Source organism: Danio rerio, chromosome 21 (assembly GCF_052040795.2).
Source record: "Danio rerio strain M-AB ecotype USA chromosome 21, GRCz13ab, whole genome shotgun sequence".
NCBI lineage: Eukaryota > Metazoa > Chordata > Actinopteri > Cypriniformes > Danionidae > Danio > Danio rerio.
In genome coordinates this window covers 11,126,795-11,135,741 of record NC_141041.1, presented here as the reverse complement: position 1 = coordinate 11,135,741, position 8,947 = coordinate 11,126,795, and the positions used below count along the sequence as shown (strand labels likewise).

The 8,947-nt window shown below is 38.6% G+C and overlaps 1 protein-coding gene across 1 annotated transcript in view; it reads left to right on the top strand.

Annotated features, from left to right (window-relative positions):
- Positions 1 to 2,315: 2,315 nt before the first annotated feature.
- Positions 2,316 to 8,947, top strand: part of arhgap24 (Rho GTPase activating protein 24) — a 254,743-nt gene continuing 248,111 nt past the window's right edge. The window contains exon 1 of the mRNA XM_087300886.1: positions 2,316 to 2,749. The gene's annotated coding sequence lies outside the window, so the exon portion shown is untranslated. The remainder of the gene's footprint in view (positions 2,750 to 8,947) is intronic.

Below are 8,947 nucleotides of genomic sequence, written 5' to 3'. Positions count from 1 at the left end.
CGAAAAAGCGCGCACAACGGCCTCTCGCGGATCCGCGAAAACAAAAAACCGCTCGAATACGTACCTTCCGGGACGTAAATCGCGGTCCGCAGAAACGTCTGCGGGGCTACGTTTCCACAATGAGCCCGGGTTGGCGGCGAGCCACTGGGCAAACTGGTAACACCTGAAAAGCCGTCTACACAGAGGTAAGCGGTCAGCTGGTAATGTGAAAATGAACAAAAGCCGCTGGCGGGGTCATACCGCCTCTCAGCATTCATTTTAAAGACAAAATGCAGCCAGATACATAATTCATGCTCTCCAGAAATGTAGACGGGGATACGTGTCCACAATGAGCTTGTGCTCATTTTTTTGCTCAAAAATATATATTTTATGCATAACAACTTTTTACATACATTGTACATATAAAAAATAAGATATAAAAGAAAATATGTTTGGGACAACTTTATTTTTTTATGTTCAGTCCATTTAAGTTGTTACATTAACTTAATCGATTTGTTTTGGGACAACATGAATGAATTGTGTGGAACCCTGCATTTCTACAGTGTAATAAACAACAAAAATGTTATCATATTTGATCCCTAAACTGTATGCATCCCCTCAAATAAAGATCATGAGATTTTTTTGTTGTTGTTATAAAAGATGAAATTTAAAGGAACGTTCTACATAATCATTGTAAAAACATCCCAAGATCACAATGTTTTTCATTACAGAATTGTGAAACAGCTGAAACATGTTTTAAAAAATCTGCTTCTCAGATTTATAAACAATTCACAAATCACACCCAACAATTAAATCCAAGACTCTCATCACGGTCATAAAACAAGCATAATATGAGAGGAGAGTTAAAAGTGAGGTCACAAGATGATTGACAGCTGTGTGTGACAGAGGACAGGGCTATAAAGACAAATGTTACTCCTTTAGAGATCCATACTGTACAACGTCCTCCAGGTAAAACAGGTAGAAATGTATCAGATCAGGCTGAAAGTGTGGTATAAAAACTGGCGGGAGGTCAGAGAGAAACTCTAGTGTAATAATAGCTCTAAAAATTTCTAAAATAAGTTTCTAAAATAAAAGCTCTTTTTATTAACACCAACAATTTGCTAAAGTAATAATGAATAAATAATTGCCTTGACCTTAGGATAATACTTATTATGTACTAATGACTTTAGATAATTATATTACATTCAAAATTGTAAATTATTTGTACATTATTCATACTTTATGAATTACACCATTACTACTCATTTACACAATGGTAGTAAAAAAAAAAAATCTCCCTTTTTCATTTTTTCATTCATTCATGCCCTTGCAACCCATCACTGGGAAACATCCATACACACTCATTCACACACATACACTACGGACAATTTAGTTTACCAAATTCATCTATACCACATGTCTTTGGACTGGGGGAAACCGGAGCACCCGGAGGAAACCCACGCAAACACTTTTTCTTTTTTATTCTAAAAGATACCATATTGTTGAGCTTTGAATATTGACAATATTGGATAATATATAGGATAATCTGTGATCCATGCTTATAACTTGTGAACAAATTAAGACAAATATAGCTGTTCAATTAATTAGTTATTGTTAGGTTAAACAGTAATCGAAATATAATCTAAAATGTGGTCAAATTGCAATACAAAACATGCAAATTTGTAGTCAGCAACAGACTCATTTTTGTCTGTAACCTACTGTATGGCAAATTTGCTGTTTTTTCTTAAAGATTTCTTATTGGGATGAGGAAGATAATCCTAAAGCTGCATGACATGTTCATTGATATCTTGTGTCATGTAGTCTATTTAAAATCGGAACAAATTCTGTTAACTGAATCATTTAAGCTGTCAAACCGTCTCGGCAACAATTACGTTAAGTTTGATGAATCATCACTCGCTGACTCGCTCATCCACTGAATCGTTTGAGAGCAGTCAGCAAAAATATCTAATTTCAGAACTCAGAAAACACTAAATTCACTATATTAAGAGGATATGATTTTACATCCAAAGCTAAAATCCACCACACAGCGTCTGTCATCGATTCAGAGTGTATTAAATATGACACCTGCGTGAGCCGCTTGCAAACGACTCGTTTGCAGGTGCGGATGTTTTCAGACCACAAGTAAAAACACACACACTGACAATACAACATTGTTATGTAACACTTAAATGTCAAACAACAGCTTACAGTGTCGAACTGTGCGGTGAGAGCTAACACTGTAAGTGCGTGTGAGCTGAACCGAGTTCGTGTGTGAGATGTTCGGATCTCTCCTCCTTCACACTTCCTTAAACAAGCGCCCGCACTCTCCTTTCTCCGAGGTCGCAGATCCTCTTGTCCGTGTGTGTGTCGTAGACTCATGTCGTGTCTGAGGACTGTCTCAAAAGTGTGTATGCTGAGGGGTTGAACTCAAGCCCCCAGTGACCATAGAGGGAGACTGTTTATTCCCCCAGAGACCCCAATGCAGATGGTGAGTGCAGTGAGGGGAAAAGTTTATGACAGCTCTTCTGTTTTCGCTTCACGGCTGCCCCATGGAGCTTTCTGGTTTCTCGGATGCAGCCATACAGACTTTTTGCCGGGCTGTTTGACTCTGTAATGTACTTGCATCGGACAGAGTCACGTTCCGGATTGATTTTTGGATCACGTTGAATCCTGCACCGGTCTCGAGTCACGTACTGGATTTGTTTAGGGTTTTATTGGATTTTTGTTCCTGCGCATTTCTGTGGACCTTCTCTGGATAGCCGTTTTAAAGGTAATAACAGTCTGTTTACAGTCATTTGGATGCTACTAATGACAAGTTGGATGTGTGTGTGTGTGTGTGTATGTGGTGATTTGCGTGTATATGTTTTGCTAGGCTGTAATGTAAAGGTCATGTAGTTCCAATGTTTTTGTCTATTTTTGTGCTTGTGTGTGTGTGTGTGTGTGTGCGCGCGCGTGCGTGTCATCGCCTTCCATAATAAGCTATAATCAGTGTGTATGTGGGTGATGCAGTTACCTTTTTAAAAATAGTCACATTGTGTGACAGACTTCGTCTAAAACTGGAAACTTTTAAAGTATTAAAATACAATTATACTTTTAAAAACTCAGCTATTGTGAGAAATGTCTGTCTTTTACTTTAAATAATACGTTTTTATATATTGCATAATATTATACGAATAAATAGGCTACTTATTAAGGCTTTAATCTCACACACACTTGTTTTCATGGCTTATGCAGACTCCACTTATATGATTTAATTACTAAACAAACTTTATATTAATTCCTTTAAAATCACAATATTAAACACAACCCTTACAGAAAGCTAAAATACAAAGCCAGAGGACAAATGTGTAATTCCCATGTAATACCCATGTAATTATACACAATTATATCCTCAAACCACATAAAACTACCATCTCCCACACACACACACACACACACACACACACACACACACACACACACACACACACACACACACACACACACACACACACACACACCTTTAAAGTAACCACGAGTAGCCATATGCCTTTAAAGAACCTTACTAAGTTCTTTTGACCGCTGTTGACAAAGCTAGTTTCACATTTCTAAGTCTGTTACGTGATTTAACGTTTTGAAGAAGTGGTGTTAAAATAGCTCAGACGTTCTCCTTTTTCCATTCAGGAGTAAAATGTTTTGAATTTTAGCCCTGTATGAAACTCTTGTGGTGGCATCCACCTTAAACGCACAATTTATTCTTTAAAATAACCCAAAATCACAAGAACAGTATTACATTTTTTATTGAGTTATGTATTTACATTATCCCAATAGTTTTAAAAAAATTTCAAATCCAGAGAAGTGAACAAATTTAACTTAGACATGGTGGACAGTGTCCTGTGTGGCTGTGCTAATAATGTAACACACCCACAATTTCAAGTTTAGTTTTATAGAAAACTGAAACACAGAAGATGCTTTAAAATGTTGTGTGTTTGATTAAATTGCACAGCGCAGCATTATAAATGAACTTTAAAATGTGTTTAGTATGACAGATAGGAGCTGATTCTTTCTTACATGATGATGACCGGAAGAGTCAATGGACTGTGGCATAATAAAAGCTCTGCTGTTATGTCACGACACACTCATCTCTTATCAGCAATTGCATCAGCAATCTTGTTTTAGCTTTCAGCATTACTCTGCTTCATACCAAAGACTAAAGAATACACAAGACATGTCACTCGTATAGTTTTTAATGGGGAAAAGTGTAACGGTCAATATGGTGAGTGAAGCCCTGCCTTCTAGTACAGGAGTCAATTAGCGATTGCTATACCATGGCGATTCTTAAGAGGAGGGGCTCGGTCCAGATGTGAGTTTCTGCAAATTTTGTGTGATTCGAACATTTAGAAATAAAACTAAAGAGACAGATGTTGTATAAATTTATTGGTGATTCCTAATATGAAATTTTTGAGATTTTGATGCTTCCCCATTCAAACAGAATGCCCGAGCATACTGCTTGAGAGGCGTTTCAAAGACAGCAGGCGAGTGAAATGACTTGCCTTAAAGGGACTTTGTTCATACTACCATGATGATATGTTTTGCATACTTTAGTTTATGATTCAGATCATGTATTTTGCAGCTGTCCTGCAGGATATAATGAACACAACTCCGATAATTCCACACTCAGTCATCGCATCATTAAAATACACCTTTGTTTGTTGTGAATATGCACCCACTAGTGGCGAGAAATAAATTCTGCGCTTTTAATACTAGTGAAATAGACTACAATTATATCTGATATAATGGCGAGGCAGTGGCGCAGTAGGTAGTGCTGTCGCCTCACAGCAAGAAGGTCGCTGGTTCGAACCTCGGCTCAGTTGGCGTTTTTGTGTGGAGTTTGCATGTTCTCCCTGCCTTCGCGTGGGTTTCCTCCGGGTGCTCCGGTTTCCCCCACAGTCCAAAGACATGCGGTACAGGTGAATTGGGTAGGCTGAATTGTCCATAGTGATGAGTGTGTGTGTGGATGTTTCCCAGAGATGGGTTGCGGCTGGAAGGGCATCCACTGTCTAAAAACTTGCTGGATAAGTTGGCGGTTCATTCCGATGTGGCGACCCCGATGGACTAAGCCGACAAGAAAATGAATGAATGACTTATCATTTACTATAAAGTGCTCTCATTTGTGAAATGTAGTAGTTTTGCATACTACTAAACTCAGCTCAGAGTAAATGAAGTCTGGAGTCAGTTTGAGGTTCATGTGGAGTTAGAGGAGGTGTGGTAGAGAGTAAGATGAGGATGCAGAGAGAAACTAATAAAAGGAAGAGGCAGGAATGAACACCAGTCTGTCAGCTGACTGACACTGTAGGAGATGATGATATCTGGAAGAGAAGGGAACGCACAGTTCCATGATAACTCAGGAACAGAGCGGCTAATGGCGAATCTATCTGTGTGCTTAATTATTTTATGTCATTATCTAGTAGAAGCAACTCAGATTATAAAGTCATATCATTTGTGAATTTTCTTTTCTAAGCCACATTTGGTGGTCCAAACTCTCCTCTAGTATAGTAACCGCACCTTATGGTGCTTTAGCGTTGATGTGAGAACATTATTTGCCAGAAAGGTAGAGAGCGACATCACTGTGGCTATTTAGAGGACTGATCTCGTTTCATTTTCCCCATCAAACCCTCCATGACCCAGGGCTGTGATTGTGTTTGTGATGCGGGCATGTCTGTCTCTGTCTCATTCAGGCATTACAATGACTGCAGACTATCTCATCTGCTGTATAGGAGCGACAGAAGCCGAACGGACAACTCACAAACAGTTGTGTCACTTTTGAAGCTATAATTATTATTATTGATGACTGTTTTGGTCAATCACAGTGTTAATTAAAATATGATCATCAGTTATCAAAATAATTTATGAATTACTTTACTGTCACTTTTTATTACATTTTTAGCATTTTATATTTCGTCTAAATTTCCTGAAATTGCACAAAAATATTACTTTTGCTAATATACTTATATCTTTTTCAGACTTAATAACTAACAATATATATACAATAGTGAAGAAATAAATATTTATACATTTGCTAGTAATTGTGGCAGCAGTAATTAACAGTATGGCATAAAAAGCATCTTTATTGTGACTTTTTATTACATTTACATCTATTCATTTGGCAGATGGTTTTGCCCAATGCAGCTTACAATTGAGGAGGCATTCAGCGATTCATCAAGAAAAGGCAATACACAAGCCTAACGGGGCTAACTGTATTCCGGGCTGATAGAAACAGCACACTCAGCGGGAAATCCCGAGGTGGTGGTCTTTGCATCTATGTTAATAATAGATGGTGCAAGGATGTAAATATGATCTACTCATACTGTTCGCCTGATATTGAGGTTTTGACAGTAAAGTGCCGCCCCTTTTATCTTCCGAGAGAATTCTCCGTTGTTTTTATTATTGCTGTATATATCCCTCCAGATGCAGATACAAAACAAGCCCTTGATGTATTATACCATTTTATAAACAGACTTCATACTTCTCATCCAGAAGGAGTAATCATTGCTGCAGGTGATTTCAACCAGGCAAACATGAAGAAAGTGCTCCCCCACTTTTTTCAATACGTAAATTTTGCCACAAGAGGTATGAATGTATTGGATCATGTGTACACAAACATTAAACTGGCATACAAAGCAGTTCCTCGCCCCCATCTTGGCTCATCAGATCACCTTTCTGTTATGTTAATACCAACATACAAAGCCCGTCTCACAAGTACCAAGCCCTCTATAAAACAAGTGAGAATTTGGCCAGAGGGAGCTATGTCTGAATTACAGGACTGCTTTGATTGCACAGACTGGACTGTGTTCAGAGAGGCCTCCACAAATGGTCAAGGCACAGATATTAATGAATATGCTGATGCTGTATCCAGTTATATTTTTAAGTGTATGGAGGATGTCTGTGTCACTAAGAACATTAAAGTCAGAGCAAATGAAAAACCCTGGATGACTGCAGAGGTGCGGGCTTTGCTAAAAACAAGAAACTCTGCTTTTAAGTGTGGGGATGCAGCTGTTCTTAGGTCTGCTCGGGCCAATCTGAATAGGGCAATCAGAGTGGCAAAAAGAGCCCATGGAAATAAGATTAAAGAATACTTCCAGGACCACAAAGATACTAGAAGTTTATGGCAGGGTATTCAGTCTGTTACAGACTATAAAAGCATCTCACTGTCCTGTGAAAATAACATTGACTTTCTTAATGATCTTAACAACTACTTTGGAAGGTTTGATGCTGTTAATAATACACCAGCAGTGAAGGCCACATTGCAGCATGACGAGCAGGTGCTAAGCTTTGATATCACTGATGTCCGCAAGACCCTAAAGAAAGTAAACGCTGGTAAGGCGGCAGGGCCTGACAAAATACCAGGCAGAGTACTCAAGGGGTGTGCAGAACAACTTGCGCCTGTACTGACGGACATATTTAATATCTCTATGCATCAAGCTGTTGTGCCATCATGTTACAAAACATCTGCTATTATTCCAGTGCCAAAAAAACCTTCAGTCACTTCTTTAAATGACTATCGGCCGATAGCTTTAACTTCACTGATAATGAAATGCTTTGAGAAACTGGTAAAAAGTCATATCACCTCCATCCTGCCTACTTCACTTGATCCACTTCAGTTTGCCTATCGGCCAAACAGGTCTACTGATGATGCTATTTCCACTGCACTGCATCTGAGTCTTGAACACTTGGAGAGTAGAAACACATCGGTACGGATGCTGTTTGTTGATTTTAGCTCTGCTTTTAATACTATTATTCCTCAGCACCTGGTCAACAAATTAGCATCTCTAGGTCTGAATACACCTCTTCGGAACTGGATTCTTGACTTTCTGACTAATAGGCCACAGTTTGTGCGAGTGGAGGGTATTTCGTCATCTACCACTCTGCTCAATACAGGCTCCCCTCAGGGGTGCGTCTTGAGTCCACTGCTATACACTCTGATGACCCATGATTGTTGTGCAAAACTTAGCACTAATCACATTATTAAATATGCTGATGACACCACAATAGTGGGTCTCATCCAGGATAATGATGAGAGGAACTACAGGGAGGAAGTAAAGCTCTTCACAAAGTGGTGCTGCGATAACAATTTAGTTCTGAATGTTGATAAAACTAAGGAGTTGGTGATCGACTTCAGAAAGAAACGCCCCACTTATTCCCCTGTATATATTAATAACACTGCTGTGGAGACTGTTCAGCAGATAAAATTCCTGGGGGTCCATGTTACAAATAACCTGACTTGGTCTCTCCATACCACTTGTCTTGCGAAGAAAGCGCACCAGCGACTGCACTTTCTGAGAAGGTTGAAAAGAGCACATCTCAGCCAATCAATCCTCACAACTTTTTACAGAGGAGCTGTTGAGAGTGTTCTTACAAATGGCATCTCCCTTTGGTATGAGAATAGCAGTGTGTCTGATAAGAACACCATTAAGAGGATCATAAAGTCAGCTGAAAGGTCTGTTGGAGTCAAAATGACATCTATCGAGGAACTTTACCAACGCCGTTGTCTGTCTAGGGCAAATAACATTTTAGGGGATCCAACCCACCCTGGTCATAGCCTGCTCTCACTCATGCCATCAGGCAGGCGTTACAGAAGTCTGAGGAGCAAATCAGTGCGGTTTCGAGATAGTTTTTATCCTGTCATTATAAGACTTTTAAATAATACCATTTCTTAAGCATTGTTGAAAGCTAGTGTTAAATAATAAATTTGTTAAACTAGCATAAATTGTTAATATTACAACAAATGGTGAAATAGGTATTTGAGTATTAGGTTATTCTCTTCAGAGATTTTTAAAAATGGATTATATCTTATATAATTATATTTTTTAGATTTTATGGAATTCTAAAAGCTTATTTATCATGTAAGGATTTTATAGTGTTTTTATAGTGATGTTTTTTATGTTCTTGTTGGGTCTGTTGCAACGTAATTTCGTTCTGCATTACAATT